We start from the raw sequence: 22,982 nt of genomic DNA on the forward strand, positions 1-22,982 counted from the left end.
TACTTGTGGTTGTTGATCTTCTGACACAGATGGCTCACTTCATTGCACTGAAAAGACTATCAAATGCAAGAACATTGGCGCAAGTATTTCTGGCCAATATAGTCAAGTTACATGGATTTCCATCAGTGATGATCTCCAACCAAGGGAGCCAGTTTGTCTCCAAATTCTGGAAAAGCTCTTGTGCCATTGCCCAAAATGAAATCTGATTATCAGCCAGTCACCATCCACAGACCGATGGCCAGACCGAGAGGACAAACCAAACCCTCGAACAATACCTGCGTTGCATGTTCATTTCAGGCAGACAAAAGTTGGGTTGACTTCTTGTAGGCGACGGAATACGCTTATAACAATTCTGTCCATAGTTCCACCGGTTTTTTGCCTTTCTTTTTCTTACATGGGAGAGATCCACGTACTACTGCTTTTGACCCACCAGCACCCTTAGAAATGCTGGCCATAACTTCCCTGCACACAAGTATTACAGAAACCCTGGCTTAGGACACCAAGATGCTCCATGACTCAAAAACAGCTCATAAGCACTTTGCAGATAAACAGAGAGTAGACGCACCTGCTTACCAGGTAGGGGATAAGGTTTAGCTTGCTACAAGACATATTTAGTTGAAAGGTCCAAAAAGATTCCATCCAAAATATGCTGGCCCATATCCCATCGTTTCCATTATCAATCCAGTTGCGGTAAGATTGGAATTACCATCCCCCTTATGTATACACCCGGTCTTCCATGTATCACTGCTGAATCCGGTGCACCATCGTACCAATGACTCCACAACTAGGCCACCTCCGGTAGAGGCACAGGGAGAGGAGAATGAATACGAAGTGAGAGACAGTCTAGATTCCAAAATCCTATGAAGAAAACTTTATTACCTTGTCAACTGGAAGGGGTAAGATGTGTTGGATAGGACCTGGGAACCAGAAGGTAACATACATGCATCACGCCTGTTGGCTCATTGCCACCGTAACTACCCCAACAGACCAGGACTGGGGATAGCCATTCTTGGGGGGGGCTTTGAAGGGGAGGGCTGTCATCTGGAACATTCAGGCAGCACTGGTAGGCAGTGGATATTGAGGGTTGCTAGCCAGCGTAAGTGCCTGTATGCAAACTGTAATTGCCCCTGCTAAGATGGCTGCTGAGTTAGGACTCAGCCTGGGACCCAAGATGGCCCCCAAGCAGCCCATACTGCAAGTATTCTTGGTGGTCTAGTGGGAAGGTGCAGCTCAGGGCTATAAAAACCCACCGTGGGCCACACCCAGTGCTCAGCATTTTTCCCCAGCAGTTGCAAGTGGTGTAACGCTTGCCATGACTCCGGCTCCACGTGCCAGAGGATTTCTGCCTTCTAAAGCTCCGTTCATCTTACCTGGTTCCAGACCCTTGGTACGTTGCTTGCTCTACTCAACCTCTGCTAGCTTCAATACTCACATGGAGTGAACGCTTCCTGGAATCTCCTGCAGTAACTCCAGCTCTTTGTACACTGTAAGCAACTTCAATTCAACACTACAGCTAAGTCAATGCCTAGTCTGGGATGCTGAGGGAAACCCTTATTGATATATTTTTATGTCCAGTTCGTTTACTCTGGATGACTACCCTTATATAACACCCCTCTCTCAGAATCCCCCCGACCCCGCTGAGCCAAGAAGTAGGTTTGTTTTTCAAATTTAAAAAGTTTATTTGAAAATAAACAATATATATCTATCACACTTTTATAATAAATTAATATTTGATAGCACACTTGTGAGGATGATAGTGATCAACAATGGATAATGTTACAGTGGTACACTCTTTTTGATGGCTTAGAAGTGATATAGAGAGGATGAAGTAGCTGAGAATGCTTTTATGGCTTGAAGGACAATGCAATGATGAATGAAAATGCAGTACAGAAAATACACTTGATATGACTTCAACAAAAGACAATGTAATCACTTTTATTTGACAATTCACCCCCCCCCCCCTTTATGCAAGGTAAATGGATGGGAGGAAAGCACACAGTTCTCAGGAATGCAATCAAATATAATTCAGTTCCCCCCTAGCAAGCTTAGAGGAAAACAGGTAGGAGTTTTAAACACAGGCAATATACTTTGATGTGGTATGCAAAGAAGTGAAAAATATGCTAAAATTGCTTTAATTCCCTATAGGAGGTTCAGGGTAAGTGAGAGATACTTTAAATGAATTCAGGATCACTTTAGCAATGCTCTATGAATGATTGTCAGGTTGCACACGAATTTCAGCAAGGAAAGCAAGGACAAATATTTTTACACGTGGCTGAAATTAAGCAAAATGTCAAATCGCGGCAAATTTAGCCGCTTGCGTCGAGCGCAATTATGGAGGCACTATAACGAAAAGGTAGTCGGTTCTAGGCTCACTCGTTGGAAAGCTTAGAATCTTAGCTTTAAGATGACAGTTAAAACTCGCTCCTAGCACAAACGGTTCCGGAGATACGGCCGATTTAGTAAAGGTAGTTTTTCGGATTTAAAATGTTAAAGCTCAGAATGACAGATGACAGTTTTCAGTTTTAAAGATGACAGAATGACACAATTCTAGGAGGCAGTTCTAATAGGCTAAAATAGTTTGGATTAGATTATTTTAAACTAAGAGATTGGTTTTGGCACAGTGCTAGCTGGGTACTCACACTAGATTTTGGACAGGAATGCGACTTCGTCACCGATCGGGTCAGGATTGGCTGGACTTCTGCTAGCAGTTCTTCACAGCGATCTGGTCTCTAGTTCTCTCTGGTTCCGGATACAGCACTGCTTACTGGATACTGCTACAGGTTCTTGCAAAAGTTCTTGGCAAAGAATTCAAACAGCTCGCCCGGCTGTTGAATAGTTTGGTTGGTTTTGAGGCCTGCTGAAGAGGATTCAGCTTGTGGATTCAGGCCTCTCTGCTACAAATTCTGGAGTTAATTTCTGGTCTCTGGAGATTGATGGATTTGAAGTCTGGAGTCTCCCGGCAAAGCGTCCCGCAAGAAAGTGGTAAGTGAATGTCCCTACCTGGGTTTCAATGTTCCTTTTTATGTGTTTTGAAAATGGGTGTGTGCCTGGGCCTAGCTAAGCCTGCCCCTCTCACTTATCATTGGCCAAGCTTTCCTCTCTCCCTTGATTGGGGGAAAGAAATGGAGTGTCAGAGTGATGCTGTAGGTTTTACGGTCAGAGGATCCTCCCCTTGTCAAATTGTACACAAATCTATTTCTGACCCAAATACATATTTATCTATGTACCATTTTTCTAATATTATAGGTCCAGTTAACATATTTTCTGTAGCACCAAACCATCCGATCCCTGTCTTTGTACGATGTCGTGTCCACTTATGACAGAATTCTCCCCTTTTCATCCAGATATCGACCTCTAAACCTTTCCAGATTTTACACAAATGTGCACCAGGGATATGGGTTTCAGATGATAAAGTGTCAGATTTTTAACATGCATACATTTGGAGTAACAACCTTTTTTTCCGCTACTATCCCCAACAACATACCACAGGGTCCTAACACCTCTTACAATGTGCACAGAAAAATCACAAAAATGATGATGTTATTTATATAATTTTGACAAGTCCGCACTGTGAATTATCCATCTTTTTAAAATCATGCTCTGGCCCCAAAAGGGTGTGGTTTTCCAAAGCACATGGTGGAATTTCTGGTTTATCCACTTCCCCCAAGCTCAGCTTGCCCTCACAGGCACTGCCCCTCACAGTTTCTCCCAAGAGGAAGCCATTTTACGACCCCCCCAATATAACATTTGCCTGAGTCCAGGACAGGGCTTTGTTCAACTTCCTGCAGTCTGCAGGTACCACGCCCCTAATTCAATCAGAGAGGTGTCATCTCCTTTTGGCAGGGGCAGCAGGATGCAGCCAGGCCTGGGAAGAGTTGTTGAGCCAGTTCAACTCCTGTCGGGGGTAGTTGTCAGGCAGAATTCAGCTAAATGTCACTTTAGTTCCCAGTTTTCTACATTCAAATCCAACTTACAATTTTTGCACATGCAGCTAGAATGCTGATTCTAAGTTCGAAACTATGACATTTAAACAATTGCAACCTATGTGACACTCACAAGTAGGTCACTCATTTACTCTAAATATTTCGATTTTAGTGGCTTTAAACCCAAATTCACTTAAGCTGCTGACATCCCCAGCTATTTTTTATATATACATTAAATAATTACTTCCTTCAAGTCATTTCAGAATATAGTTTTACATTGTATCCACCTCTTAGCAAGTCTTTCCTTGGCCTGGTTTGGGTTCATTTGTTCAGTTTTACACAAAAGTCTGGTGGTTTTAAAACGCCGGCTTTCTGATAGTGGTGAGCACCAGTATTGCATCCATTTTGACATTAAGAAAATTAATTCCCCACAGTTCTGGGTTGCTTTTGGCAATCAGCATTGCCATTCCCAATGGTTTCAGGCTACTGTGTGTGTAGCCCAATGGTGGTTTTAGGAAGTGCCCTCCTGTGCTCACAACATAGGCAAAAATGGGTGGCAGCTTATTCTTCATGTTTTCCCTGTGCACTCTCTGGGGAGTTCTGGCCATCATGATGTTTTCAATGCCAGTAATGCACAGTTTTATGGTAGGGCTTGGATGCATGGGTAAAAACATCCCACAACACGTGTCGGAGCTGAACGCCCATTCAAGTCCACTGCATCCTACGAGAAAAGACAACACAGTAAGTCTGGAGATTCAACATCCACGCCCCTCCCGGACCCTTAGACGGCCCGCTTCAACTTCAGAGCAGCTGAAACCAGCATTCCTCTCCTGCACAGCTGACGGTTCTATCTAGCATTCGCCATAGCTGAAAGATAAACCCACAAAGGGGTATCAGTTTACAGCATGGCATAACGCGCGCACCGCACAACTTCAGTTACATTCTCTACAAACATCAAAGGACATTAAAGGGACATTAAAGACATCACAAACATTTAAAAGACATTAAGGAAACTCTGCATTGCCGCAGAGCAACGCTGCAAAGGACCTTACTTGTTGAGAGACTGCCATCCAGTGAAGCAACTGGACCAGATGTTGTCCTGACCATTTGTGAAGCTCATCAGCAACAGCAAAGGTGAGCCCTGGTTTCCCCAGTCAATCAACCCAAGGAGCTAGTGAAGGGAGGCAGGGGGAAAGGTGAGGTAGCAGGAACTAACGCATTGCAATTGTTTGCTCCTAGGGTCACCTAGAAGCCCCACCATCCTTCCTTATACTATTGAAATGTCCAGCCAAATCACTCCCAACTGCACTGCACAGTGGGCAATAGCTTTTCAGTGAAAACAGTGGGGAAGGAGTGGTTTGGACCAGCATCTTGTTCCAGCGACTGATCACCTCAGTTTGTGAATACGCTAGCACTCCTGCAGGCCACCAGAGGTAAGCGTTACATTTTCTGAGGTCGGTAAGAGGACTAGTATTTTCTGTCCTATGGAGAATGATCTTAAGCTCACCTTCCTAAGTGGATTTGTGTAGGCTCTGCGCTTTTTCTCTATGAGTGCAGACTAGAACTCGAACAATTCTCATATGCTATTGCATTCTAGTAGCTGTTTGAGAGATGGGAATGGGTGCTTCTTCTTGTTCTTCCCATGTCTTTCATCTCTAGGCTCTCTACCATAAAGCAGTTCATAAGGAGAGAATACTGTAGAGGCCTGAGGGGTTTACCTTACTGCAAATAACGCCCAAGGGATCATTTGGTCACAGTCTTTCCAGTCCTTATCTGCCATTTTTCGTAGGATTAATTTCAGAGTTTTATTTAATCTTTCTACCAAGCCATCATTTTGGGGATGGTACACAGAAGTTCATAAGGTGGTAATATGGAATAGCTCTTCGACTTCTGCCATAAGCTTGCTCATAAGGTTTGAACCTTAATCGGTTAGTATTTCCTTGGGAAAGCTGACCCTGGAAAAATACAGTAGGAGGTGTTTAAGGATTTGCTGGGTGGTATTATTTCGCATTGGGAAAGCTTTGAGGTATCTGGTTACATAGTCAACAATTACGAGGACATATTTGTTACCTAGTCTGGATGTTTCTAGAGGTACAATGATGTCCATCGTAATTCTTGAAAGACAGACTTTTATGATTGTTAAAGGATTCAGAGGGGTAGGTAATGGGATGTGGGTGATGGTTTTCTGACATATTTCACACGCCTGAATAAAGGTCTTTATATTGGCGTGGATACCTAGCCAGTTCATCTTCCCACTGATATGTGCCTGGGTTTTGGATTGGCCTATGTGCCCCTCGATAAGATGGGAATGATCAGTTTCCAGTATACCCTTTGTCTGGGTCTTGGGGATTACTAACTGCATCTTTACTAAGCTGTCTGTAGATGTTTCTCTTCTATATAGCAACCCCTGATTTAAGAAGAAAAAGGGTCTCCACTTGTCTATGCCTTCTCATTCCGGAATAGCTTGTAGAAAAGTTTCAGTGAGAGCTGGATCATTTCGCTGGGCATAGGCTATGTTGGCATAGATGGTAGGCTCTTCTCCCTTCCTTTCTTCGATGTTAAAAGGTTAATCAGCTTTCCCAAAGCCTAATGATCTCTTTCTGTTTCATCTGGTTCACTTTCTTTAAACTGAAGAAATAGAGCACTTTCCAAATTTCCTTGAGCAATGGATCCCACGACATACTACAAATGGGATTTCACCATGAGTCTGTAAGTGAACCGTTACATCTCCTCAGATGTCAGGATTGATGACTCCTGCTAAAACGTCTATACCGCACTTCCACACTAGGCCAGAGTTTGGGGCCAACCTTATGTAACACCCCGGAGGGGGTATCAAAATCAAATCTGTAGGAATCATTCTTCTTTTCTCAGGGGGGATAACAGCTTCCCTACTGCTCCAGATATCGAAACATGTTGATTATTTCATGGCAACAGAGGGTCTAGAAGCTCTATGACTACGTTTTTGAAATTGTAGGGTTCCCCAATTAGTTTCAATTGAGTCACATCCATTATTGAGACCATATGTAAGGAAGGCATGGTATCAAAGTAAGACAGACACAAGTGGTCACAGTTCAAGGGTATTTATTAAACTGTAAAATGGGTGAGATAAACGCCTAATCAAACCTAGATTTAAGATGGAAGCAAGCTATGACCATCAAATAATAGAGTCTAGTCAAATAAAAAGGGGCTATACTCAAAAACGTATTGCCAATCCTGAAAGGGGCCCCTAGGGGTCCCTTATGTCTATGGAAACAAGGCGAGTCACCACACACGATAGATACGCCAGACACAAGATTGTATTCCCAAAGCTAGGGTTTATTGCAAAGCAAAAGTCTCAGTTGGCCAACTCGGTCTCACGCCCCGCAACGTGTATCTCTAGACCTCGAGGGACACAAGAGAGCGAATTACGTACATCAGTTACATATATACAAAATGCATATCAAACAATCAGCTATGACATATTTAACACCCCCCCTTTATTGGGTTTCTTTGAACTTGGTGTGATGATGGACACTTTCGACAACTATGACACCTTTAAATATCTATTCTAGTAACAATTTGCAATTTGTGAGTGCGGAGGCATCTTTCAGATGTTGAACAGAACACAGCGCTTCTGTTCTTGGAAGCGAGCTACATACGGGGGAGGAGTTGCATTCCAGACCTTGCTATCTATGAGGTGCTATTCGTGTCCTGGGAGCCGACACGCTCTAACGGGGCTCAGCAAAGGGGGGCTGTAAGAAGAGCATAATTCAAGCCTTTAGCTGCTTTATTCTGACATATTCTACCATATAACGAGACTGGCTGGCAGCTACGAAATGATGAAATGCCCTGCAGCTCTGCTTCAAGGCTACATTTGGGAGGGAGCTGGGCATTCTTCCTGGCGCTGCCTACGTTGTGTTTCAATGAACTTTTGTTATCCTCGCGGCCCTGCGGCCTTGTCTTTTCACATGCAGACAACAATGTTTTACAGTCGAGCAGAGTATGATAGAAAATGTACTGCGAAGCAATAAGAACAGAAAGCAATGAGCAATGGTAAGAAAACAAAATGGCGATTCTTGTTACATCAAAATGGCCGTTCATGGGCAAACTCAGAAACCTATATTCTGTCATATCGTGCATGAGACGGTTGGCCCACGGCCATCAGAATACATTTGCGGTCACATATGAGAGGTATCCATTTTTTCTAGACTGACAAACCCTCCTTTGGCCGTATGCCAAACGTCTCATCTATTTATTGTAAGCTCCTCTAATGATGATAAGTCTGAAGTACTTATGTCTGAATTTTGCATGCTATCGTAAACATCATCATCTTCATCAATATCTATAGCCATCAATTCTTTTACTGTTTTCATCTCATTTGTGTCTTGCTCAGCTCGACCACGAGTTTGTTTTTTTCTTGTCATCATATGCATACATCCCTTAGTACATCCCTCAGTTATCTCAGCGCAAACTATTGGTAGGCAGTGTATGCAACAACAGCATGTTATGAATATTCCAAACACCACTACCAATATTGAAATCAATTTCCATCCCCAAGAACGCAGTATTCCCCAAAACCAAGACCCTATTCCCCAGCTTCCTTCTCCAGTAGGGAGTTCGGAACTTAAGACATGCATTTTCTTTATTGCTTCAAAGATCGTAGGGGAATAGTCATCTACATATATACAACACGCTGATCCCACTATTTTGCAAATTCCCCCATGATCAACCAGGATCACATCAAGAGCTATTCTATTTTGCAGCGTCATTAACCTGATTCCTCTTTCTTCCAACGTCATGTTAAATAGTATATCTGTCGTTGTGTTTATGGTATTTTTTTGTATTCTGGACAGCTGCCTTATATTATAGGAGTTCACTATCTGCCCTAAGAATGGAATGAATGATTTTGCTAGGTCAGTCGCTATCAAAACACCCTCGCTAGTCCTTTTGACTCTAGCTCTGGATAGTCTGTCCATGTCTGCTGTTTCTAAGAGGAATACTCGTGGGAACAGTAGACCTAGGTAACGTGTACCTCCCCAGTTTCTGGGCAACCAAGGATATGCTTTCTCTCTACATATAAAATAAACTGGATCTCCCACATATACTGGTTCTATTTCCCATTTCAATACCACTGTATTCATGCATCCAGTATATGTTCCGACTGAAAAGGAGCCTTTCTTTTTTAGACAAAAAGGGACAGTTCTTGGGCTATAATTCACCGTGTAAGATGGAGAGATTGCATCTTTGTCCCCTTCTGTTCTTACACGAAACGTCATTACAGATGTCTTTTCTGGTGGGGACAATCTATCTCGTCTATTTTGTCGTGTTATCTTTCGCATACTTTTCCTCGAGGGCTCTGGGGCCATTACTTGTGCTTTATGGAAAGTGGAACAACCCACAGGCTTCATTATTATCTCCTCAAACTCGTTCATGTTGGTTCTGTCTAATTGACCCGTACTACTCTCATTCCATTTCCCATAGAACATTGCACTTAAAGATGCACTACATGCAGAACTTAATGGTAATGGCTGTACATACCAACCTATTCCTTTCCCAGCATGCTGTGGTAAATGGGCACATACCCAGCAATTTTTTTCTTCAGAATTGCATGTGTCATATTCATAATTAATAACAAGGTGTTATTCCCAAAACCTTCCCTGTGTCTTTCTTCCATTGGGGGCAGGGTATAGGTAATCACCTGAACCGGGCTTTCAGTGGTGGATATATTAACTATTGGTAAAAAATCCACATACCATAATATTAGGGCTGTCTTTATTGGTGCTACCACGCACATAAAGCACATAATTATTGTCAGTGCCAGCATACAATTCTTTTTACCATGCGTTTTTCTTAAGCTTACAGTCTTTATAATTGACTCATTCTCAGCAGTGGTGCAGGAGGAGGCTGGAACCGGTCCTGACATGTTTCTCATCGTCCTTCTTCTTCCTTATTACAGTTCATCGTGGATATCTCTCTTCGTTGCGCTTGCTCTGACGTCAATAAGTTCAACGGAATTGTCACAGTTCAGTTCTGCCAGTCCTTTATAGCCTAAATTTGCTTATTTATTTTTAGGCAAGATCACTTGTCCTTTCTCATACTGCTCAGAGGACTTTTGATCAGTTTTCTTTTTGCCTTAGTACCATGTGCGCCCAGCTTGTCCGCTCTGGTTCCAGACACATGTACTTTTTATGATCGCACCTAGGAGCCGCGAGTCTTGAATTGTCCGACTTGCACAATTCTCACGCTTCTCTCCTCTACACCTCTAGTTCCTTCTCCGTCCATGAGCAGAACCAGAGGTTGATATAAACGCCAAATAACTGTGGATCACTTTGTCTTTCGAGGCCGCAAATTGTATCGCTCTCAAAGTCAGCCTGTGGCGCTACTGCAGGTGCTGGTGTGCGCCGCGCCAGTGATGCAGATTCGGTCTTTGGCGTGCTGGCAAGTGCTGGTGGGCGCCAAAGGGGTACACGTTTCATTTCTGCTGGTATTTGCAAGGCAGATTTCGTGTCGGCCAACAGTCGATTCTGCTGGGCAACGTTGGGGCACTCTTTGCCCTTCCCCTTTTTTGGCAGTCGTCTCAGGCTTTGTTTCGAGTTTCACTTCTCGTTTGGGCAGATTTGGTGGCTGCTTACTGGCAACAGTTTCTTCTGTTTCTAGGACCACTGCCTCTTTCCGGTCGTCTGGGTCAGGCAAGTCTTTCAGTGACGTTGGAACCTTTTTGGCATGGGTGGCATGGATCCACGACTTCCGTCCATCCACCCGTATCGCCGTCTGCGTTGCCAAGAGTACTTGATAGGGGCCACGCCACCTGGGTGCTAACGATGACTTTGTTTCAAAATTTTTAAGCAGCACCCAGTCTCCTGGCTCCAGCGTGTGCCCCGGACCGGTGTATCTCACTGGTAATACCTCTTGCACCTGCTGATGAATCAAACGCAATTTCTGCATTAAAAGGCCACAATAAGTACTAAGCACAGGATGTCGTTTTGACTGAGGTGCGCACCAAACATTTGCCGGCCTCCCCATTACGATTTCGTACGGGGAGAACCCAGTTTTAGCCTGTACAAACGTACGCATGCATAATAGCGCTATTGGTAATGCATCCACCAAACTCAACTTGCTTCTCGCACATATTTTACTGATCTTTGACTTGAGAATCCCGTTGTGCCTCTCCACAGACCGGCCGAACTTGGATGCCTTGAACTATGGGATCTCTTATCGATCTGAAGACCCGCACATATCTGTAACACCACTGCATCCACAAAATGCGGGCCATTATCTGACCGTAAAACAGGGGGGAAGCCAAAACGGGAAAAATATTCTTTAAGCATTACTTTTGCTGTGCTCATTGCTGTGCAGTCCTTTAAGGGATATGCCTACACCCACTTACTGAATGCACAAATCACCACCAGGACATATTCCAAATTTTGGCATCCCTCCATCTCTATGAAATCAAAATGGATCACCTCAAAAGGCATAGAGGGCGGGCCAAAACTGCCTATTGGAGTCACTGTTCCCTTTCCTACATTGTGTTGTAAACACGTGATACAGTTCTGCACCAACCTCTCTGCATTCTTCTTTATGTTTACATTCTGCCATACTGTGGATAGGTGCTGTATTATCTTTTTCGCACAGATGTGGGTAGGGCTGTGGGCCATTGTGACCATTGCAGTCACATATGAATTTGCCAACATCCAGTTTCTAGTTCCCTTGTCCACCCAACAACCTTCCAGATCTAACTCAGCAGAGCCCTCTGCCCACCCTTGTATTTTATCGGTCGTAGCTTCGGCCTGTATTTCTTTGACAGTGGCAACTCCATTTTCTATCATACAGGGTACTTCCTCAGTCTGAACCGTCATCATTTTGGTATTTAAATCAGTGGCAGTTTGTTTTGCAATTCTGTCTGCAAACGTGTTTCCCTCTCCTACTTTGCATGTTACCTTTTTGTGTGCCTCGCATTTCACTATTGCTAGGCGTTTTGGAAGCGTGAGTGCAGACAGCAATCGTACAATCAAAGGGCCATGTTGAATTCTGGCACCATGTGATGTCAAAAACCCTCTCTCAGCCCAGAGTCGACCAAAGTTATGAACTACCCCAAAAGCATACTGCCTATCAGTATATATATTCACATTCAAATTTTCAGAAATCTCGCAGGCTCTGGTCAATGCTATTATCTCTGCGGCTTCTGCCGAGTTGTAGGGGATTCTTTTGCTTTCTACAACACTCTCTAGGGTAGTGATAGCGTACGCGACAGTTGTCGTGCCGTCAGGTAATTTAAAACATGAACCGTCACAAAATAACTCTCTATCTGGCTCTTTCTGTGGGGTGTCACTTAAATCAACTCTCCCCTTGGTTTCTTCCTCAGTGACCATTAAGCAATCGTGGGGGGGTGATTCATTCTCCCCAATTTCTTTTATGGGTAATGGCATTAATTCTGCAGGATTCAAAGCGCTACACCTCAGAATTTGGATATGGGGCGCGAACAAGATAATCTCATATCTTGTCAATCTAGCAGAGGTGAGGTGTTGCGTCTGTGTCCTATTTAATAGAACGTCTTTGGCATGTGGCACCATCAGAATTAAAGTGTGCCCCAATACCATCCCTTCCGTTTGTTTCACTGACGCAGCAGCCGCCGCGACGCATCGCAAACTTCGTGGTAGTGCGCGCGCTACAGGGTCCAGCGTAGAAGAAAAATAGCCGCACGGCCTATTTCTTCCACTTTGTTCCTGTGTCAAAACCGCCAATGCACATCCTTCACTTTCACACACAAATAGTCTAAAAATGTTCTTATAGTTCGGCGTGCCCAAAACTGGAGCCGAGCATAATGCAGTTTTCAATCCATCAAATGCTTTCTGACATTCCTCATCCCACTGCAAAGGCATAACCGCATCCTTTCTAGTTAAATTCACCAGCGGCTTCACAATTAACGCAAAATTATCAATCCATTGTCGGCAATTTGAAGCCATGCCTATTATGGTTCTGACTCCTTTTTGTGTCTTTGGAATAGGCATACAAGAAATACTTTCTATGCGTTCTGGCGTTAGCCTTCTCTCTTCTTTTGAAAGTAGGTAGCCCAAATAGGCCACCTCCTTTCGATTAAATTGAAATTTCTTCAAACTAGCTTTATGGCCATGTGCCGCTAGGTGTGACAGTAGTAATACAGTGCTTTCTTTACAAATCTCCTCTGTGTCAGCAGCTAATAATAGATTGTCTATGTATTGCAAGAGTACGCAACCCACTGGTAAGTCTAGCATGTCTAGCTGCTCTTTTAATGCTCTACTGTAAATACTTGGACTTTCTGTGTAACCTTGCGGAATCCGCGTGAATGTAAATGATTGTCCTCCTAATGTGAACGCGAACAAATATGTGCTGTCCTTGTCCACCGGAATGCTAAAGAACGCATTTTTTAGATCAACTACACTAAAGTATTCTGCTGAAACAGGTATCATTGTCAATATTGTAGTGACATCTGGCACTAAAGGAAATTGTGGATCTACTACTTTGTTTAATGCGCGCAAATCAATTATGAAACGGTATGGTACTTCATTGCCTCCTTTTTTATAAACTGGAAGAATCGGGCTGTTGCATGTACTGCCTGTAATTTCTTCAATCACCCCTAATTTCACCAAATCTGTAACAATACTCACCTTCAGCTGAAATTTTGTATTGGGGAATTCGCGGTAGGGTAACACCTTTTTTCAAAATTATCTTTACTGGCTCTATTTTCAAACATCCTACATCGTTGTCATGCATTGCCCATATACAGGTTGGCACTTTACTTAGTTCTCCTGGTAAAGTTTCAGACATGAATTCTGACACAGGGGCATCTTGTGGCCAAATCGTTAGGAACACCCCGTCTGTTGTGCAATGTATAACAGAACCTAATTTTTTCAACGAATTTAATCCCAACAAGTTTCCCCACAATTTTCTGTTAAAAGGAAAGGATAATGTTCAGTGAATGGTCCTATAGTAACTGGGACTGGTTGGGACACTGGGTTTATGGCTGGTGTACCTGCGAACCCTACGGAAACATTCTTTTGCCCTGACAGTGGTATATCCGGAACCAAGGGGTGGTCTATTGAACACTTTTGCGCTCCTGTATCTACAAGAAAGCGGTGCTCCTCATTCCCGACTCTCATTTCTACGTAGGGTCCTCTCTGATTCATGGGAATAGACACTGGTTCCGACCCCTGTCCTGGGCTGTCCTATTGGGGAAATAACACATCGTCCGATGTGTAATCATTGCTGTTACTGTAATACGTGTTTGGCTGTGTATCGAAAATGTTCCCACTCTTCCCTCTATTTCCCCCACTCTGGTTTCCATACTGTTGGTTTTGCTGTCCCTGACTCTGGTTAGGGGCACTTTGGTTTTGGGCTTGGTTTTGATTACCTCCATTATTGTGGTGCTGCTGCATACTATTCCTATTTGGTCCATTCGCTCCTTGGTGTCCTCTATGCTGTCTCCTCTGACCTGCCCATTTCTGTTCTGCAGATGCGGACATTGCGCTCGCCAGTGTCCTTCCTCCTTACAATACGCACACTGATTTGGTCCCACTGTTGCCCCATGCATATTCGAATTACTCCTTCCTTGTGCGTTCCTTCTCCCTCTATTATGTCCTACTGCTTGCTGCAATAGTACCTGCGTTTTCAATAGGCATGCTTTCAAGTCTGCCCCCATCTGTTTTAACAACGATAATTCATCCACCATTTCCTTCTGCCCCGGTGATGGTAACTGCTGCCGTTCATTATGTGACCCCTGCATTCCCTTCCGATCTCTCCCGATAGCCCTACTCCTGTACGCAGGTGTAGTAAACATTTCGGCATAATCATTATCTAATTCATCTTTAAGTTCAAAAAGTCCATATACATGTTCTCTCACTTCTTCATCCCTCTCCCTACAGCGTACTAATGCATTCAAATCTAACAATCGCTGCGGTGGTAATTTCTCAATTAACTGTTTCCATTTGTCCACCAAATATTCACGACAGCACTAACTGTCTTTCATTGCTTCTTCGGAAGTCATACATCGAAGCCAATGCTGCCGTCCCATCATGCCTGTCTATATACATCTCTGCCTGTTGCTGCAATTCCACCTTCCTTTCTTTGCTGATCGCACTGCGAGTTACCCTCGTGCATCCCCGTTGTTCAGTCCCACCTCTCGCCCCCGTGGTTTCAATTTCAACCCCGGGAGGAACGGACGGTACTGAATCTGTGTCTGAGGCGGGAGGTGCGGATGGGACAATGGGAACAGGGAGTATCTGTTGTGGGCCTGGTTGGCTAATAGGAAGTGTTACGTGCGCGGTCTGTGGCTGTGGCAGGGCTTGAGCTACCGGAGGGAGAGTTTGGGCTACGGGCAGGGTTTGGGCACTAGTTACTGACGTGTCTGGCCTCACTTCTGATCTTGGGCCTTGTTTTGTATGGGCCAATATGTTTTCTATCAATTCATCTGCTATGTGTAATTCTCGTTGTGGGTATATTTTTTCTATATTCAAATGGTCACGCCTACCTGCCCTTCTTAGACTCTCAGTCCACCCGTCCTCTTCTTTCTCTTCCGCTACTTCACCTTTCGATTTATGCCTGCGCGCATGCTTCGCTCTACTTCTAATTCGGAGCATTGCTTCCCTTCTACAGTCCTTAACGATATCAAATGCTGCAGGACGCGCTATCTTTCTTATCAACACCCTTTCCAAGTTATCTATTCTCGCTATCTCAAAACTACCATTAATCGGCCACTGATGGTCTTGTTGCTTTCTGGTTTGCCTATGCCAAGTCTCGCAGAATATTATCGCGCCCACTCCATACTTCACATACATCTCATACGCCGGCGTTCCCCCAGGAGGTACAATTTGACCATCTTCCAAAGATTGTCTACCACAGCGGAAAACCCCCGCTAGGGTGGACAATACCCCAGGCATGTTTCAACCTTCCCCCTGGTTAATCAACCTTACCTAGGGCATTTGATTTTGCAAAGTCAACTCTCAACCAGGATTACTTTGAATCGGGGAATGAGTCACCTGATAAATCAATTTGTCTTTTCAGACACAAGTCGTCTGTATACTGATGCACCCAATGACGTTGTGTCTGCGTTTCTTGGCTTCCGCCTCGTTTCGGGACCCTCGCCTCCTTGTTCTCTGGCCAGGCGCGTTGATCAGGGATCAGATGTGTGCAGATCTGCAAACGAGTCTCTCATCACTTCTACAGGGCGCCCCGAACACCTCTTGATCCCGGCTCGATCGTCCCGTCCTCGCCGTTCTCCGCCTTTACTCAATTACAACGTATGCGATGGAACAAGTGGGGGAGGGTCCCTATTCGGGCACCATCTTGAAAGGGGCCTCTAGGGGTCCCTTACGTCTATGGAAACAAGGCGAGTCACCATACACGTGTTACGCTCACCTGGCTCCCACAGGGGCATCGGTCGGACCCGGACAGCTGCGGTCTCCACCCACGTGATGCGTGGTGCAGCGGTGACTGACTGGATCTGCCCTCCTAATCTTGTCTGCTTAACCCGTAGAAATATTCTCCCGCAAGTGGAGAGATGGATTTAGCCACTTGTGGATTCAAGTGATGGCACCTCCAGAGTCCTCCCCACCTAATCACCTCCGAAATGCCCTCACAGCCATCTCACCTTATATTCTTGAAAGATGAGCTCTGGTTTGAAGGCTCGGGAGAGTTCCGGAGAGTATTGACTCTGAGGTTCCTGGTGAGGACCAGTAAGTATTAAGTTCATAGAGTTCAATATGTCCGATGTTCACTCTTGTTCCCCCCTTCATTTCTTGTCTTGCAGCTGGCTCGTGAAAAGATGCTCTTGTGCAGCTGGTGGCGCTCAGGTAAGAGTTTGTATTACCCGGCGCTGTCCGGTAAATGGCCTTAGGCGCCAGGACTGATTTCTACTATGAGCCTGGCGCCTTAGGTGCCAGGACTGAACCCAGATAGCCCCTAGCCGGGGCTGCTGAGGTTTTACTAAATATCTAGATGCCTTCTCCCGGGGCTGGTGGGCTTGGTCCGGATGCCTGGGGATAGGCATCATGACAGCACTCCCCCCCAAGGCCCCTCCTAAAGTTGTTCTTCCCCTGGGCCCTGGTTTGTCTGGGAAGTTCCGATGGAATCTTTTCACCAACCGAGCTTTATGGACGTGGTCACTAGGTTCCCATGACCTTTCTTGTGGACCGTAGCCCTTCCAATCGATTAAATAAAAAAGTTTTGAATTAACCATCTTGGAGTCCAGGATATTTTTTACCTCGAATTCAGGTTCTCCATCTATCAGGATGGGGTCGGGTGGTTTGGTTAATCTTGTTCCTGGTTGAACTGGTTTTAAAAGTGAAACATGAAAGACAGGATGAATGCGCATATTAGAGGGTAATTCCAATTTGACGGCTACCGGGATGATAATGGCCTTAATAGTGTAAGGTCCCAAATATCTAGGGTTAAAAGTCTGAGTTCCCTTCAGAGGTATGTGTTTGTAGCCAGACAAACTTGATCCCCAATCTGGTATTGTGGAGTTTCACTTCTATGTTGATCAGCATTTTTCTTATATTTCTCTTTTGCTTGTTTCAAATGTTCTGTTGCCTCTTTAAAGGCTTGTGTAATAGTAAAAATGCAAATGACTAACTGCAGGCATTTCTAAATGCTGAGGCAAATCTAGTTCTGAGGTTCGAGGGTGATGTCCATATATGGTATAAAAGGGGCTTTGTCCGGTTCCTGAATGTACAGAGATATTGTATGCATACTCGGAAATCAATAAAATATCTTTCCAATTACTTTTGGTCTGGTGTAGCATGCAACGTAGGTACTGTTCAAGGGTCAGGTTGGTCCTCTCTGTCTGACCATCGGTCTGGGTATGGTGACTGGTTGATAACCTCACATCGATTTGCGCCAGTTGACAACATTTCTTCCAAAAATGTGAAATGAATTGACTACCTCGGTCAGAGACCAATACGGAAGGAAATCCGTGTATTCGAACAATGTTTTCGAGGAACTCCTTGGTCAGAATTGAAGTAGAAGGTAATCCCTTTAGAGGAATAAAGTGGGCTATCTTGGAAAAAAGATCCACAATAAATAGAATGGTGTTAAATCCATTACATGGAGGTAGATCTGTAATAAAGTCTAACGATAAGGTGTGCCATGGTGTAGGTGGAATATCCAAAGGTTGTAAGAAGCCAGCTGGTTTTTTCTTCTGACTTTTGTTTTGGGCGCAAATGCCACAAGACTTTACAAATGACTTTACGTCTTTTCGCCAGGTGGGCCACCAGAATTGTCTATTAATTTTAGCTTCAGTTTTTGCGATACCTGGGTGTCCTTCCATCAGGGTGTCATGATAATTGGAGATGACTAGCTCTTGTAGTTCCTTGCGTGGTAGAAATAGTCGCCCTTGATAATAAGGTAGGTCATTGATGACTGAGTAGTCCGAGCCTTTCTTCACCCAGTCCTGCAGGGCTGTTGGATCGAAGAGTTGTTGGATCTTTACTTGAATATCCTCTAGTGTCTGTAGAGTGGTTATGCCAAGAATTCTTTGTTCAGAAATTATAGGCACCGGTTCCGGGTTCGCATATGCTTCTCCCATCCCTATTCGGGATAAGGCATCTGCCTTGCCATTTGTACAACCTTGTCGATAAGTGATCACGAAATCGAACTCGGCAAAGAACAATGCCCATCGAAGTTGACGCGACGATTGGGCCTTGGCTGTTTTTAAATACTGCAAGTTCCGGTGATCAGTGATTACCGTAATGGTATGCCTGGCACCGAGAAGATAATGCCGCCAAGCCTTGAAGGCGGATTTGATGGCTAATAATTCTTTATCGGTGACCGCATAGTTTAACTCGGGTGCCGAGAACTTTCTGGACCAAAATCCTACTGGGTGAAGTTGACCGGTTTCAGGATCCTTCTGGGACAGGACAGCTCCCATGGCTAAACTGGATGCATCAGTTTCAACTATGTATGGAAGTTCGGGGGGTGGATGCTTTGAGATAGGTGCAGACGTGGATTTCGCTTTCGGCTCTTGGAAGGCCTTTTCAGCTTCTTCGGTCCACAAGAAGCGTTTGTTTTTTCGCAAAAGTGCTGTGATAGGGTGTACAACATGTGAGAAATCCGGAATGAATCTGCGGTAGAAATTAGCAAATCCGAGCATGCTTTGTACCCATTTAACCGAACTGGGTGATGGCCACTTGAGGATTGCATCCACCTTTCGAGAGTCCATTCAGACTCCTTTTGGAGTCAGGATAAATCCAAGGAATTCAACTTCCGTAGCATGAAAAACGCATTTTTCCAATTTTGCATACAACTTGTGCTGGCGAAGTTTCTCAAGGACTGCACGAACATGCTTCACATAGTCTGATTCTGAAGACGAGTACACTAGAATATCGTCTATGTATACAACAACACAGATGTCAATGAGTTCATGAAGGACATCATTCATAAAATACTAAAATACTGGAAGGCTGCTGGTGCATTGCACAACCCGAAGGGCATCACCTGGTATTCGAATAACCCGTACTTAGTGCGAAAAGCAGTCTTCCATTCGTCGCCTTTCTTTACACGTACCAGATGATATGCCCCTCGGAGATCTAATTTAGTGTAGATGCAAGCGTCATTTACTTGGTCTAGTAATTCGGGGATCAGAGGCAATGGGTATCGGTTCTTAACCGTGATCTGATTTAATGCGCGGTAGTCTATGCATGTTCTGAGGTCACCTTCCTTTTTAGGCACGAAGAACAAAGCTGAAGATGCAGAGGACTTGGATGGACGAATGAAGCCATTAGCAAGGTATTGGTCCAAGTATTGTCGTAGGTGAAGGTTTTCGGGTTCCGTAAGGGCATAGATCCTACTACATGGAGGTTGTGCACTGGGTATGAGATCGATTTGACAATCGTAGGATCTGTGAGGTGGTAGGGTGTTTGCCTGTTCCTTTTGGAAAACATCCTGGAATTCTTGATATTCCAGAGGTAACTGCACAACTGGAGTAGCGATGTGGCCAGGCCTTGGTTCAAGGGTTTTTTCGGGTAACAAGTACGTGCACAATCCGGGAAGGTTATTCTCTTCTCTCGCCAATCAATACAAGGATTATGTGTTTCCAACCAAGGTATCCCCAGTATTATTTGGAACTGCAGGGCTTTGATTAAATCAAACACAATAGTCTCTCGATGCCCATCCTGACCCAATAGTGTCATCTCTGCAGTGGAATGAGTTACAGGCCCATAGGCAATTTCAGTTCCATCGACTGTGGTGATGATATCCAAAGTGGTCTTTTTGCAGAGAGATAGATTTATCCTAGAAGCCAACTCGTGGTCCACATAGTTTCCTATGGCCCCGCTATCAATGTATGCCCTCACTGCGTGCATACGTGATGGCTGCCTTGGATCTACAAGGACCATTGGTATGATGAATCGCGAGGTCTGAGTATCCTTCTTCAAGCTCGGCCAGCGGACATCTACGCTTGTCGGGTGTGGTCGCTTCCCGAATCAGGCTCTGTTTGATTTTTATCAGCAACTCCGACCACTCTTTTAGATGTTTTTATAAGGTAATCCCATAGAAAATGTCCTGAGGCCCCACAGTACAGACACAATTGCATCTGCCGTCTTCTTTCTCTTTACTTTTGAGTTAAGGGTCCCTTGACCCCCACGATCTGCATCGGTTCTGATACATCTGTTCCTTTGAGGGTAACATTGGGTTTAACCAATACCCGATTCTCAAACTTAGCTTGATCAGCCTTTCTATTCTGAAGTCGGTGGTCTAACTGGACCACTAAGTCTATATATTCTGCACAATCCTGAGGTGGGTTCACAACTTGGGCCAAAACGTCTTTGAGTTCACCCCGAAGTCCACGATGAAATAATGTAATTTGTTTTACCTCTGGCCATCCAAAGTGGCGATATAGGTTAGTAGATCCTGGTTACCTTGTCGTAATGATAAAAGTTCGTTATTCAGGGCCTGTCCCTGTGAATGTCTGGCAAATAGTCTTTCCATGCTCAATTGAAAACCTTGAAAATCCCGAAGAAGAGGGTCATTCTGGTTAACTAATGGAATTGACCAATCCCCTGTGCTGCCACTAAGATATGATAGTACAAAGGCTACTTTGGTTTGGTCGTTTGGAAAAGCTCCAGGTCTGCATAAAAAGTGCAAGCGGCATTGGTTCATAAACACAGAGAACTTTTTTGGGTCCCCAGCAAAACGTTCGGGTGGAGCTAAAGGAATGCTCCCTGGTAGAAGCACTTGCACAGGATTGCTCGATGAAACAGGAGTTGGATTCCCCCCGAATCCAGGTAATGGTGTTTGCCCAGCTTGGTTTTGCAGTAATTGTCTAGCAAGATCATCAGTGCGCTCCTTTGACACAATCAGTTCTCTCCTGAGGGCATTAGTCTCTTGGCGCGTGGAGTGCACTTCTGCCCTAAGTTCCCCTAACAATAGGGCTAGTTGGTCAGATTCTGAGGTTTCCATAACGCCCGGGTGGGTATTTGTAGATAGTCTTCGTGTTCTGTTACGCTCACCTGGCTCCCACAGGGGTGTCGGTCGGACCCGGACAGCTGCGGTCTCCACCCACGTGATGCGTAGTGCAGCGGTGACTTACTGGATCTGCCCTCCTAATCTTGTCTGCTTAACCGGTAGAAATATTCTCCTGCAAGTGGAGAGATGGATTTAGCCACTTGTGGATTCAAGTGATGGCACCCCCACAGTCCTCCCCAACTAATCACCTCCGAAATGCCCTCACAGCAATCTCACCTTATATTCTTGAAAGATGAGCTCTCCATCCTGCGTGGATTTGCAGGGACGCGTCGATTCCAGTTACTTCACTGGTTTGAAGGCTCGGGAGAGTGCCGGAGAGTATTGACTCTGAGGCTCCTGGTGAGGACCAGTAAGTATTAAGTTCATAGAGTTCAATATGTCCGATGTTCACTCTTGTTCCCCCCTTCATTTCTTGTCTTGCAGCTGGCTCGTGAAAAGATGCTCTTGTGGCAGCTGGTGGCGCTCAGGTAAGAGTCTGTATTACCCGGCGCTGTCCGGTAAATGTTGCACGTGGAGAACGTGTTGTTTTGTCTCTCTTTATAGATGCGGCACGTGAAAATATGGAGAGTCACAAAAGGATGCCTCCGGTGGTAAATCAGGTTAGTCTATGGTGGTAAGAATTATACTTGTTGGTTCCCTCGGCTCACCTTGTGGTTTTCTTTTGTCTCCTAGGTGCCGAAGTTTGGCGAAGAAATGATGGAGGCAGCCCCGACCCGAAGGATGCTGTGAAGACTGGTGAGTATGGCGCGGCGCTGCAGCTGGAGGTGCGGCGCGTGCAGAAATGATGTTCTTTACAGGTCCGGAGACGAGATGGATCCAGAATCAGGTGTGGAATAGAAATAAGTTTGTTTTCTAACCTTGTCCCTTTCTTTCCTCTTTGTTTTAGGAGCTCCGGATTCGAGGCGGGCGTGGCAGAAAACTGGATGCAGGCTGCAGGCACGGTGAGCGTTACGCTGCTGGATGCAGAATAACGCGAAGCGTGTGTTGCTGGTCGGGCGTGGTTTAAATAGCCTCAAAAGTAGTCCCAGGTAAGAAGTCCCTAGAACCACACCCGAGTAAAAAATTGTCGCTGTAGAAAAATAGTCCCTTTCAGGCTTCATGTTGGATTGGAGTCATTTGCAGCATGGTCTGCCTGAGGTAAGTAATGACTATGAGCCTGGCGCCTGAGGCGCCAGGACTGATTTCTACTATGAGCCTGGCGCCTAAGGTTCCAGGACTGAACCCAGATAGCCCCTAGCCGGGGCTTCTGAGGTTTTACTAAATGTCTAGATGCTTGCTCCCGGGGCTGATGGGCTTGGTCCGGATGCCTGGGGGTAGGCATCATGACAACACGATAGATACGTCAGACACGAGGTTGTATTCCCAAAGCTAGGGTTTATTGCAAAGCAAAAGTCTCAATTGGCCACGACATGTATCTCTAGACCTCGAGGGACGCAAGAGAGCGAATTACGTACATCAGTTACATATATACAAAATGCATATCAAACAATCAGCTATGACATGTTTAACACCCCCCCTTTATTGGGTTTCTTTGAACTTGGTGTGATGTTGGACACTTTCGACAACTATGACACCTTCAAATATCTA

Source organism: Ambystoma mexicanum, chromosome 1p (genome assembly GCF_040938575.1).
Source record: "Ambystoma mexicanum isolate Mex_15411 chromosome 1p, UKY_AmexF1_1, whole genome shotgun sequence".
NCBI lineage: Eukaryota > Metazoa > Chordata > Amphibia > Caudata > Ambystomatidae > Ambystoma > Ambystoma mexicanum.